The following is a 15,000-nucleotide window of genomic DNA, read 5'->3' as shown; positions in this document are numbered from 1 at the left end:
CACTGCCTCAGGGTATTGTGTAGCATAATCCACTACCACTAGGATATACTTTTTCCCTGCGGAACTTGGGATACTCAGAGGACCAACAATATCCATAGCTACCCTCTGAAATGGCTCCTCAATCACAGGCAAAGGCATCAAAGGAGCTCTCACCTTGTCTCCTGCCTTGCCTGCCTTTTGTCATTGCTCACAGGTCCTGCAGTACCCTGTTACATCTCTGGAAATTCCAGGCCAATAGAAGTTTTGCATAATACGTCTCTTTGTACATTTTTATGCACATATGACCTGCAAAGGGAATATCATGGGCTATGGCTAGAAGCGCCAGATGGTAGGCTCTAGGCACTGCCAACTGCTGTATTCTCTCCCCTTCTAGCTCCCCTCAGGGGTCCACTCTCTGTATAGTAACCCTTTGTCTCAGTATACAGATTCCCCCTTTCCTTGAGAATCATGTGCACCCCTAGATACCTGCCTCAGGCCTTGCAGTGTAGGGTCTGAGAGCTGAGCCTGTCTCACCTCTCTTTGTAACCCTTCCCAGCTCCCCTTCCACAGGATGTCTGGCATCCTCTGACAGCGGTGCCTCACTGTCAGCCTGGGTACTACTACTCAATTATACCTTTGCAGTTACCCTGTCCAAGGGAACATCAGTACCCATAAGCAGCTGTGGTTCACCTTCAGTCTCACTGCTACAGCATAGCTCACTCCCTGAATTAAGCATCTCATCATTCCTGGCTGCAAGTATGCAGTCTGTCTGGATCTTCCCCAGGCTACCAGACACACATGCTTGTCTTCTAGCGTGACAGTGTGTAACTGCATAAGCACATGGTACTGCCTCATCCAAATCCTTCCCTCTCAGGACATCTACAGGATGGTAGTTTAGTGCCCCGTTGTCTCAAGACAACCTACTATTGGCATTTTGTCTTTCCCACTTACTGGCTCCCTCAACTTTGGTTCCCCACCTTGCCTCTGTGGACACCTGTATGCCACATAGCCCCACTGGTTGCATTCAAAACATTTAACCCTAGCTCCTGGAGATGTACCTGGACTAGTGGCTTCCCCTGCTACTGGCAGATGCTGTTGTGGCAGTCTGTGCTGCCCACCATGGGTTCCTTTAGACCCATGAGTAGTACTGGGGGTCCCCTTCCTGTGTAGGGCTGCCCTACTGGCCAGGTATAGGTCTCCCTTCTTCCCCAACTCATCTGAAGTAGCACATTGTCTATCAGCTAACCAGATCCTCATGTCCTCAGGCAAAGTGCTAAGGGCTTGTTCCCTCACCAAAAGGTCTGCCAGTCCTTCAGAAGTGGTGACCTGATATCCACTCACCCACCTATGAAAATAAATGCTCAGTTCAGCAACATATTCCCTCACACTTTCATCTGCCTTGCGTCTGTGCTCACAAAACTTTTTCCTATACATTTCAGGTGCTAGCTTAAAACATTTTAACAAGTGACTTTTCACAACAGTATAATCAAAACATGCAATGTCAGACATTTTATCCAATGCATTTACAGCTTTCCCATGGATTAAGGAGGTAAGGAACCGTACCCGGAGCCTTTGGTCAACACTATACTGTTTACATACTCTCTCAAACATATGAATGAAACTATCAAAATGATCCCCCTCCTTAAATTGCGGAAGAAATTTACTGAACTGTTGTGCTTCTGGCGTCCAGTTACTCCCTTCCCCATTACCTCCATGACTCCGGCGAAGAGTCAGCATTTCCCTCTCATGCCTCCTCTGACACTCTTTATCCTCAGCCTCTATCTCCAAACGCCTGGCATCCAACTCAAGTCTCTTTAGCTCCAGCTGGATTTTTAAGCCCACTGCAGAAAGGTTGAACTGTCCATTCTCTGAGGAAATTGTATCTCCACTGCCAGTCTGATTGTCCTCCTGGAAGCTGTTTTCTGATGCAGCTGTAACCAAGGCTGCAATCAGGTCTACCTTAGTCAGCTTTCCATGCACCAGTCCCCTAGCCTGGCACATCTCCACCAGCTGGCTCCTTGTCAGCTTTCCATACTCCTCTGCTGACATGCTGCCTGCTCACCCTGACTAACAAAAGAAATAAAACAATTGTGATCTGAACTCTGAGTATTCACTGTGTGGCTGTTTTAGAGTACAAAACGCCTTCAGAGATCACTGTACATAAGCTACATGATTCACTCTACCCACACCACTACAAGCCAATTAGTATTTGCCAACTAATTAATATGTGATGTGGATATCCACCGCCACCACAAATGTGAAGTGGATCCCACCACTGCAAACCTCATGTGATGCCCATGCCCTGGCCCAGCAATCAAGGAGCCTCAATCCTCACCACTAACACAAGAGAGGGTGTCTCATATAAGAGGAAAGGATAACAAATACACACATTAAAGTACAATTTCCCTTAAGTGCACACAGAGATCACAGTCAGTCTGGGGCTGGTTGCTCCCTTGCTCTCCAGGTCCCCAATAAGACTCCCCACTAGCACAGCTATAGGGTCTAGATCTCAGCCTACTTGGCAAGTTAACCTCCAGTACCCTCTCTGTCCAACCAGTGCTTCATGTCCCTGCCCAAGTAGCTGACACACACACACACACACACACACACACACACACACACACACACACACACACACACACACACACACACACACACACACACACACACACACACACACAAGCACACACTTTGAGATAAGTATTTATACAACTTCACAGACACTCCTGCGAAAGGCAGATTCTCCAGCTGTGCCCCTTTACTCAGACTATACAGTAATAATCACTACCACCACCAGCTAATAATTATCAGCTACCCAAAGGCCCCTAAAAGGGTGTCCAATTATTAATATGCAATATTATTATCCAATTGGTAGTACAGCCCAGGGCTAAAGCTATAGGAGGGGCATAGAAAGTAAACTCTATAAATATGCAATGTACTCTAGAGATTAGCTTATCTCTAAATAAACCAGCCACAGTTGAGAAGGGGTTAAAAGTATTTAATAATAAATGCTAAAAACACAAGACAATACTACTACACCACAGTGTTATTCAAGAGTTCAAAGATCACACAGAAACTTAAAATAATTCAGTAGTACAGTTCTGACATAACATAAAAACACTCAGTCTAATCTTTATAATCCTAGCTATTTCTACAAGAAAACACACTTCTAAAGTAACTTACTTAAGACAACAGGCAGTGCTGAGGTTGGATATCAAGACAAAAATGCTCAATAATCTCTGGTTCTCACTGTTTAAATTGAATCTTCAGTTTTTATAAACATTACATCATCTTTTTCACCCTTCCTGGAGTTCCCAGGCTACACATTAACTGCATTTACATTATTTTACACTTTAAAAAATAAAGGACATTCCACATGTAAATGCTGTTCATTAACTTTAGCCTTAAAACAATAGGCAGGATGCTTACTCCAGACTTATTGACTCCAAATTCTAACTTCAAAGGACATACAAAACATAATTTTAATTTCAAAAAACATTTGAAATGCTTGGCTTAGTTTTCCTTACAGCAGATGGCAATGTTGCCACGTTGTTGAAACAGCATTTCATTACATTTAAGACACAAGCCTGGATTTTACATTTATATTTGCAAATGCCAGAATTATGTATCCAATTCTATTTGACTAGGCTGGCAGCCTTCACCCCTTCTCTACCAGTCTTCACATAGGGATAGAGTGGGTTGTCAGCCACCTTCTGCATTAGTAGAAAGAATGTGTAGTAGGAGTAATGAGCCAGATATTAAAAAGCCTTCTTATCCCCATGAGAAGCTGGACACTTCTGCACCCAGGAGCCCCTCTCAAACCACTCAGAGACTGCCATGGCCTTCTCCTCCCCTTGAGAAGCTGGATGCATGTTCACCAGGAGTTTCTGATGAATCACTCAATGACTGCCAGGGCCTTCTCATCTTTATGAGAAGCAGGACACATGCACCCAGGAGTGCCTGATGAATAGCTCAGAAACTGCCACAGCCTTCTTATCCCCATGAGAAAGTTGTCATAATGATTAAGGTATTTACCTTATAGACACAAGGTCCAGGGTTTGATTCTCACAGGGGGAAATTGGTTAGGCTTAAAATGTCCCACAAGGGCAGATGGCCTGGTACTTACCTATGAAGAAACAAAAATAGCATGAAAATAATTTTATGAAAGATGGGTTGGCATAATGGTTAAGGTGTTTACCTACAGACACAAGGTTCAGGGTTTGATTCTCACATGGGGTAATTGGCTAGACTTAAAATGGTCCACAAAGGCAGTTAGCCTAGTACTAATCTATAAACCTATGAACCTATTGTACATGTGGGTGTGAATGACCTGAGATGAACCTCCCTGGACTACATGAAAAGAGACATAGAGGAGCTCTCAGATTATGTAGCCCAGGCGGGTAAGACCCTAGCCCTGAGCAGCCTCCTACCATCACCCAGAATGGTACCACAGTACTAGCAGAAAATAATTGATTTCAACGATTGGCTATGTTTCTAGTCTCATTCTAAGGGGATCCAGTATCTGTCTGTCTGGGATGACATGACTGACAGACCTCGATGCTTTGCCAGAGATGGCCTGCATCTGTCATCCCTGGGCTTCCAGATACTGGCCAAGGCTCTTGCCACCCCTATAGTGCCTTTTTTAGGCTGTGTTCCAAAGACCAAATTACCATCATAACAGCTACAAACAAATGCAATCTGAGGGTCATGCTGCTCAATGCTAGAAGCCTAAATCTCAAAATGCACTCGCTCGAAGCACTCCTTAAAATGGAGAACATCAACATTTGTGCTGTAACAGAGACCTGGTTCAAGGCAGCAGAAAGCACCCCTGCACTACCAGGCTATAACTCATTCAACACCTTTTGGCCCCAGAACTTGGACCGAAGCTCCAAAGACGGTGGTGTTTCCATATTCATAAAGAATGCGCACACCTCCAGACTGGTAGCCCAACATAATACATCAGAGATACTTCAGGTGGAGCTAACATTGGGCAAGACAGCAATTCAGGTCACAGGTCATAGCCTGCTATAGGTCACCAACCATGTCCCAAAAGTCACACTCCACGTTCCTAAGCAACCTGGAGCATATTAAGGTCCATCCTAACACTCTCATACTGGGCAACTTCAACTATGCCTCCATTAACTGGGAAAACTACTCATGTACCAATACAATTGCCCAATGTTTCCCGGAATTCATTAATTCCAATGCCGTGGACCAGCTCTTTCTTACGCTCACTAGAGGTAGCAATATCCTTGACTTGGTCATCACTGACATGGGCAACTGGTGCTCTACACCAATAGTCATCTCCTTCCTGGTTAGAACTGATCATAAACAAATCACCTTGAAAAGCCACATCCTTCCTACCCCCCTGCAAAGGTAACCACCATATAAAACTTCTCCAAAGCTAACTTGGGGTCCTAAAAACAGAGGTGTCTAACTTCACGGCACCCATGCAAATGGAGAATAGTTGCATGACCGCCGAATCATACACCAATGCACTGTATGAACACGTACACAAATGCATGGATCTCACCATACCCAATAGAACCAAGACGTTCTCCTCCAAAAAAAGGAAGCCATTCTGGTGGTCCCCTACCATAAACAAACTCTACAACAGAAGGAGGAAACTGATAAGGTGAAGTCCCAAGACTGGAAAAACTCCTTTATCAGCCTCAACAAAAAGTTGAGATCCCTCATCAAATCCTCTAAAGCTAGCTATGAAAACAGAATTGCAGCAGATAGTAAAGACAAGCACCAAGCCTTCTATAGTTATGTAAAGAATCTCCATGGCAATACCCAGATTTGCTCTGAGCTACTGCACAATGGTACCTCCTATACCGAGCCAACACATACTGCCAGTATGCTGGCCGACAGATTCAGTGCCAACTTTACCCCTCTCTCCCCCACCAAAGGACCAATCACAATACCAGTAGATTGCCAGGCACCCAATATTACTGCTGCACACGTTAAAACAGCACTGTCCAAGGCCAAGAATACAGCTTCTATGGGACCTGACAATATCCTTGGCTGTGTTCCACATGAACTACAGAGTGAACTGGCACCTCACCTGTGTGCCCTGTTCAGTCACAGCCTCACCTCAGGCTTTGTCCCTACTGAATGGTGCACTGTTACAGTCATCTCTCTCCACAAAGGAGGAGTGACTACAGACCCTGGGAACTATTGCCTCACTAGCCTGACGAATCTGATATGCAAAGCTATGGAATGCATCATCATGGACGTAATAAACAAGGATATAGGGAATCTCCAAACTCTGGATCCCACACAGTTGGGTTTTGTGAAGGGTAGATCATGCCTGCTCAACCTGGTCGACTTCTTTCGGTCAGTCACCAGAGCTGTGGATGAAGGCAAGGTGGCTCATAGAGCCTACCTTGATCTGGCCAAGGCCTTTGATACTATTCCCTACTCGGGTATCACAGAAAAACTCACTAATCTAGACATCAACCTCTATATCACTAGGTGGATTGCAAACTGGCTCACAGTAGCTGACTCCAGGTCAGACTGCCGACCAGTCACAAGTGGAGTCCCACAGGGTTCGATCCTGGGTCCTCTCCTGTTTGGAATCTACTTCTCTGAAGTCCAGGCCAACACAAACAGACTCTGTCTGATAGAGTTCACAGATGATTGCAAGTTGGAAGCTATTATTAACTCTCCAAGTGATGTTGACATCCTACAGAAAGGCCTCACTGAGACCAACGACTGGTGTTGGAACCATGGCTTTAAGCTCAATGCCAAAAAATGTGTCGTCATCCCCTTTGGGAAAAACCTGGTTCCCATAAATTAGCACATCAATGGTAGTCCACTGAACACAGAAGGTGTTATAAGAGACCTCTCTTTTGACCACCATATTGCCACTGTGGTCAGAAAGTCCTTCTATGTGGCACATTGCATTACTAAGGGTTTTGCATCCAGGAAGAAAGAGCTCATTGTCTCCCTCTACTCTTCCCTCATTAGGCCAGTCATCGAGTACAATGCCCCATTTGGCATGTACCTCACTAGACACCTGCAACAACTGAAGAGGTCACAAAATTACCTCACAAAGAGGATCCTAGGCCTTAAACACTTGTCCTATATGGCCAGATTCAAAAAACTCCAATTATTCTCTGTCTCATTTCACCTACTTAAAGGCGATCTCTGCTTGACTTACAAAGCCATGTCTGACCCAGCTCTGTTAGAAATGCTACATCTAAAGAAATCCCAATCCCTTTGCACCACATGCTCCAGAGACCTCAACCTCATTACCACAATCAACAGAACAAGCTGGAGGGACAGGTTCATAACCCAGAGACTGCCCATGCTATGGAATAGACTTCCCATACATGTCAAACAGAGCACCTCACTGTCCCTCTTCAAGAGAAATCTTGATGAGTGGATGGGAAATAGAAAATTCACCCTGGGAATCACTCTAGTGGCTCTACTCGACAAAGACACTGTATCATTCCAATTTTGTATATGTGCTGCCAAAGCAAGCACAATCTTTTAATGAGGCAAGCTTTTTCCAGTGGTGAGAATCAAACCTTGCACCTTGCAGACTAGAGGCAAACACCTAAATCACTGCACCACTGGGCCTTTCTTTCACTGGGAACTAAGGTCAGGAGGCATGATGCCAAGGTAATCCTATGGGCTAGGCTTGTAAAGGCTCCAGGGGTATTAGCCTAGTACATAACTATGAACCTATAAGAAACTGGATGCATATGCATCCAGGAGTCCCTGATGAATCAGTCAGTGACTGTCAATGCCGTCTCATCCCTATGAGAAGAGGGACACATGCACCCAGGATTGCCTGATGAATCACTCAGAACCTGCCAGTGTTAAAGTACCTTCACTACACGGATAAGATCTCCCTCTGGTGGCTGCATGGTAAGCTGTCTAAGATGGATGATTTTGAGCCTTTTGATACATTTACATGTACAAGTGGCTGTACCCTCATTTACATGAACAAGTGGCTGTAGCGTCATTTATGTGAACAAGTGGTTGTACCCTCCACATGCACATTTGCTCAATTTCTAGTGATGAATTTATCCCAGGTAATAAAGAATAACAGTAATGTAACACATCAGGACAGCAAAGACAGTAGCAATATATATTAGAAAAGATAAGTGCTTGCTGTACACGCACCCCTCTGACTCATTAGCCAACACAGCTTATGTCTATAGGAAATACAGTGATCCATGTATTACTGCCTGTTTACAGAAATACATACATTTGTCAGTGCAAAGCAATACATACATAAACACACAGTTATAGTACATAATGCCCAAAAAGTAAAACGACAGGCACACCACGACAATCGAAGCAAACTTCAAGTAAGTTTCAATAAGTGCAGAAATTTTATTTGTCAGTAAGCGCTTTCACGTCTCAATCGACGCTTTTTCAGACTTTAAAAACAAACTCAAAAATGAATCCTTAAATAGTCTATGAGAGCCAATGACATCACTCTGTTAATTAACACTAACAACTATCCAAACCTTAAAATGTGTGTATTCAAAAAAGAATTAGTTATATAACATACATAAAAAGATATAGAAAAAGGTTCAGTATTAAAATAAAATTTCATGAAAAAGATATATAAAAACATATAAAAAGTGTATGTATATATGTATATATACATATAAAAACCTATAAGAAATGTATATACATATATATAAGTGTCTATAAAAACACATTGGCTAATATATACAACTATATAAATACAAGTCTGTATACATGAACTCACAGAATAAAAACCTCTAGACATAATAAAAAATGTGGGTTAGCAAATAATAAAAATATATAGAATATATATAGAAAACCTCTAATGTCGCAAGGGTCTATCCTTAAGGAACGGTTTCAAAGAAACTCTATCATTCAAATTATGTCCATGGTCAGCTTGTAATTTAATTATCCATCTATTTTCTTCATTTTCAGTGAAGTTATTCATATTGCCTAATCTCTCTGTAGTGTGTATGAGTTCTAGTATCAGGAACTTAAACTTATGTGTGGTATCATTCTGAAGTACATGTCTGGCAATGGCATTGGTTTCGTTTTCCTTGCTTATAGCATAAATGTGTTCCCTGATTCTTTCCTTAAACTTCTATTAGTTTTACCTACATAGAAGTGTCCACATTTTTGACAGATACCTAAATATACAACATTCCTAGATGTACAACTCGCATAAAAATCAAATTAGTATATAATGTGAGTATCTGGATGTTCAAATACATTAGTGCCCAAAATATATTGGCATTGATTGCAGTTATAACATGGAAACGTTCCTTTCTTAACAGAGATAGGTTTGCTAATCTCATTGCGTTCATAGCATAATAATCATTTTAAAGACTTGGTATTTCTGTAGCTAAAACTCGGCTGTTGACCTACAATCTCACAGATCCCTTTGTCTAAAGTTAAAATACTCCAGTTCTTCTTTATAACATTTGTTATAATTTTATTATTATTAGTAAATGGCATGGTAACCCTATTCCTCCTAATACTGCTGTTCTTCTTATGTGATGCCTCGGTCTCATCCAAGCAGTTGCTCCTATTAATATAGGGGCAGCCTTCAGTTGTTCGATCAATGTGATACAACATCTCAAGCTCCTTTTTATGGCAGCCTCTCTTTGAGAAATCTCTCTGTATATCATCTATGGCTGTACTATAACTTTCATTGTTACTAGTCAGTCTAGAGCATCTTAGTGCTTGATTCTTAACTACATTCTTGTGTATGTGGGGTGGGTGCATACTGTCTCTATGTAGAAATGCATTTCTTCTACAAGGTTTCCTATATATCACTGTATGCATAACCACTATCGGTCTCAGCTGCTTTTCTAAATATATAGATATGCTCTGTGTGGACACTTCTATGTAGGTAAAACTAATAGAAGTTTAAGGAAAGAATCAGGGAACACATTTTTTATTATGTCTAGAGGTTTTTATTCTGTGAGTTCATGTATACAGACTTGTATTTATATAGTTGTATATATTAGCCAATGTGTTTTTATAGACACTTATATATATGTATATACATTTTTTATAGGTTTTTATATGTATATATACATATTTTTTTTATTTATTTTTTTATTTTATTTATCATTTGTTGACCGGGAAAGTCCGACTAGGTTCCACAGAGCCTGTTTTCAGCGGAGGCCTGGGGAGAAATGCTCCCCAGATGCATGTCTTTGGAATGTGGGAGGAAACCGGAGTACCCAGAGGAAACCCACGCGAACACAGGGAGAACATGCAAACTCCACACAGAAGGCACCCCAGCCGAGAATCGAACCAGAGAACCTCTTGCTGTGAGGTGACAATGTTAACCACTGCACCACTGTGCCGCCCACTTTTTATATGTTTTTTTATATATCTTTTTCATGAAATTTTATTTTAATACTGAATCTTTTTCTATATGTTTTTTATGTATGTTATATAACTAATGCTTTTTTGAATACACACATTTTAAGGTTTGGATAGTTGTTAGTGTTAATTAACACAGTGATGTCATTGGCTCTCATAGACTATTTAAGGATTAATTTTTGAGTTTGTTTTTAAAGTCTGAAGAAGCGTTGATTGAGACGTGAAAGCGCTTACTGACAAATAAAATTTCTGCACTTATTGAAACTTACTTGAGGTTTGCTTCGATTGTCGTGGTGTGCCTGTCATTTTACTTTTTGGATATTTGTTGCTGTTATTTGGAGGCTCTTCACCCCTACAGTGTATTCTTTCTTTTTGGATTTGTTCTTGATTTTGTCTACCTGAGGGGACATGGCAGAAGAAACCACATTGAATGCTACTGAGACAGTATATATGAACTCTAATGCTATGAATTTAAGACAACTATTACCAACTGAAGGTAATCCTCTATTGAGACTATCATATAAAGATTTGGCTAGAGCAGATACTAACCTAAAAAGACAGTCAATGGCTATTAACACATTACAGACCATGAGGAGGTTTGAGGATGTGTTAATGAAAGCCAAACATGTGGAATGGCAGCAAAAACATATGGAAGCATGTATAGCTTTCAAAATAGTTCCTAGAGGGTTACGTATACTGAAAATGCCTACATTTGGCTCTACTTACCCTGAATTGTTATCAAAGTGGCAGAAGGTGAATTTAGAAACCAGTGTGAAATGTATGGAACTCTTAATAGAACAGTATACCCATATAGAGAGAGACTTTAGGACAGAAGCAGATACCCTCAACAAGCATCTGACAACCTTATTAAATGATGTACAGAGGGAAGAGTTCTTTACTGACTTAGCGACTTCCCTATCATTTCATGACAACAAGCTTTTAACAGCTAAAAAGAAAAAAACTTGAAAGGGACTGCTTGGATTTCTCACGGGGGAACGTCTTTTCTTGGCCTAAAGAGTCCACCCAGCCAAGAAATACTGAAACACCATCTACCATTGAGCAGACAGCAGTCGAGTCCGCCCACCAAACGGCTCCGACAGTAACTGCCGAAAGTATGACGTCATTTCCGTCTACGAGCGTAGAGAAGGAGAAAGAGAGCGTTAGACCATCGCAGGTAGAAGGGAATATCGCTTCTAAAGTGATTAATGAACCAGTCGTTCACAGGAAGATTATTCCAGCGGTAGAAATCAATGTACAAGATGAAGAAGAAGCCAGTAATGAGCTCCATTTTCCGTTAGCATTCAAGATGACAAATCGACAAGAATGGAATCAGTCCTACAAGGGAAGGAAGAGGAAGACATCAGAGGAACCATTCGAATTTCAGAGGAAGGTCCTGAAATCCACACAGAGGACTTAGTTATCAACCTTTCAAGGTATAGTTTAACATCTGATGAGATATCAGTTTTAAATAAGGGACTTTCTTTTATTCCCTCACAGACTGTAGATGTGAGTAATGTTATAATAGATATTAAACACTTTACCAGGAATGTAGCTCTTAGAATGATATTTAGAAATGAGCAAGATGGAAATGGTGATGATATATATACATTTACAAAACCATCTACTTTTGTGCCACAGTTACATGCACATCTAGAATGTTTTGAGAGAGCATGTGTTACGGACTTGTTAGCAGCACTTAATAACAAGTTTAATAAACCAAGACCAGTGTTTTACAATCTAAGTAAACAACAATTTCAAGCACTGAATAATTTGCAGAGTAATAATGAGATAGTAATTCGACCGGCTGATAAAGGAGGAGCCACAGTGGTATTAGATAAAGATTTCTACAATACTGGAATTAAAGAAATGCTAATGGATGAATTCACCTATAAGTGTCTGACACCTTCAGAGTTGAATGTAATGATAAAAGATTTACATGCCGATCTATATGATATGTTATTAAGTGGCATTTTTGATAATAGTCTGTATAAATATTTTTTGATTGAAACACCTTTAGTACCGACTTTCAGAGGTCTCCCGAAAGTTCATAAGAATCCTATAAAGCCTCCATTAAGACCAATTGTATCAAGTAAAGGATGGCTCATGGTGAGCATATCTATATATTTAGAAAAGCAGCTGAGACCGATAGTGGAGTTAACACCCTCTATTCTTAGGGACACCCAACAATTTTTGGAAACAATGTCTCCTTTAAATACCACTAGACTTCTAACTGAGACTGACTATTTAGTAACATTGGATATTAGATCCTTGTTTACTTGTATACCCAATGATATAGGTATTGATTATCTAAGGCTATATTTGATACAGAGAGGGATTTCTAGAGACTGAGTGATAAGGATCACTATGTTATTAGAGTTGGTTCTTAATAACAATGCTTTCACATTTGATGGTAAATATTTTTTACAAACAACTGGTGTGGCAATGGGTACTCCGTGTGCCAACTCATATGCCAATTTGGTCCTTGCATACTGGGAACATACATACATATATATTAGATAATGCATTTTTTTCGAAGTTCATCAAGTATTATAAAAGATTTGTGGATGACCTCTTCCTTATTTGGGGAGGTGACTTAGATATTCTGAGGGATTTTATTACTTACATCAATGGTACTACGAGTTTCCTCACATTTACTAGCAAATTCTCTAGGGACTCAATAGAGTTCCTGGATGTGTTATTAACCAAAGAGGTAGATGTTATGCATACAGTGATATATAGGAAACCTTGCAGAAGGAATGCATTTCTACATAGAGACAGTATGCACCCACCCCACATACACAAGAATGTAGTTAAGAATCAAGCACTAAGATGCTCTAGACTGACTAGTAACAATGAAAATTATAGTACAGCCATAGATGATATACAGAGAGATCTCTCAAAGAGAGGCTGCCATAAAAAGAAGCTTGAGATGTTGTATCACATTGATCGAACAACTGAAGGCTTCCCCTATATTAATAGGAGCAACTGCTTGAATGAGACCGAGGCATCACATAAGAAGAACAGCAGTATTAGGAGGAATAGGGTTACCATTCCATTTACTAATAATAATAAAATTATAACAAATGTTATAAAGAAGAACTGGAGTATTTTAACTTTAGACAAAGGGATCTGTGAGATTGTAGGTCAACAGCCGAGTTTTAGCTACAGAAATACCAAGTCTTTAAAAAGATTATTATGCTATGAACGCAATGAGATAGCAAACCTATCTCTGTTAAGAAAGGAACGTTTCCATGTTATAACTGCAATCAATGCCAATATATTTTGGGCACTAATGTATTTGAACATCCAGATACTCACATTATACACTAATTTGATTTTTATGCGAGTTGTACGTCTAGGAATGTTGTATATTTAGGTATCTGTCAAAAATGTGGACACTTCTATGTAGGTAAAACTAATAGAAGTTTAAGGAAAGAATCAGGGAACACATTTATGCTATAAGCAAGGAAAATGAAACCAATGCCATTGCCAGACATGTACTTCAGAATGATACCACACATAAGTTTAAGTTCCTGATACTAGAACTCATACACACTACAGAGAGAGTAGGCAATGTGAATAACTTCACTGAAAAGGAAGAAAATAGATGGATAATTAAATTACAAGCTGACCATGGACATGGTTTGAATGATAGAGTTTCTTTGAAACCGTTCCTTAAGGATAGACCCTTGCGACATTAGAGGTTTTCTATATATATTCTATATATTTTTATTATTTGCTAACCCACATTTTTTATTATGTCTAGAGGTTTTTATTCTGTGAGTTCATGTATACAGACTTGTATTTATATAGTTGTATATATTAGCCAATGTGTTTTTATAGACACATATATATGTATATACATTTTTATAGGTTTTTATATGTATATATACGTATATACATACACTTTTTATATGTTTTTTATATATCTTTTTCATGAAATTTTATTTTAATACTGAACCTTTTTCTATATGTTTTTTATGTATGTTATATAACTAATGCTTTTTTGAATACACACATTTTAAGGTTTGGATAGTTGTTAGTGTTAATTAACACAGTGATGTCATTGGCTCTCATAGACTATTTAAGGATTCATTTTTGAGTTTGTTTTTAAAGTCTGAAGAAGCGTCGATTGAGACGTGAAAGCGCTTACTGACAAATAAAATTTCTGCACTTATTGAAACTTACTTGAGGTTTGCTTCGATTGTCGTGGTGTGCCTGTCATTTTACTTTTTGGATATTTGTTGCTGTTATTTGGAGGCACTTCACCCCTACAATGTATTCTTTCTTTTTGGATAGTACATAATGCACCATAATAATCTAACACTTCAGCACTGACATCAGTGTTCCATTCTTACAATACAATCATATTACATTTGCATGACCTAATAAACTAGTCTAATACCACAGTCTCATTGTCATGGTACAATACAACACTGGTAAGCATACACCAGTCCTGATACCCAGGAGCATAGGTAGGTTATCAGGTGCTCTCTGCAGATCCCCAAATTGGCACACCTTCAACTCAAGTTGAGGAGCAAAAAAAAAAAAAAAAACAAAAACAAAATTCTTCTTTAAAATGTCTAAATGGAGTTGAAGACTAAAAATAAATAAAGAAAAAAATACTTTAGCAAGATACCTTCTAACAACATAATAATGTCTGCTACCATTAAATTG

This window comes from Protopterus annectens, chromosome 2.part1, assembly GCF_019279795.1.
Source record: "Protopterus annectens isolate FY-2018-M chromosome 2.part1, PAN1.0, whole genome shotgun sequence".
Classification (NCBI taxonomy): domain Eukaryota; kingdom Metazoa; phylum Chordata; order Ceratodontiformes; family Protopteridae; genus Protopterus; species Protopterus annectens.
The sequence above is the reverse complement of the archived record's forward strand: the minus strand, read 5'-3'. Positions refer to the sequence as shown.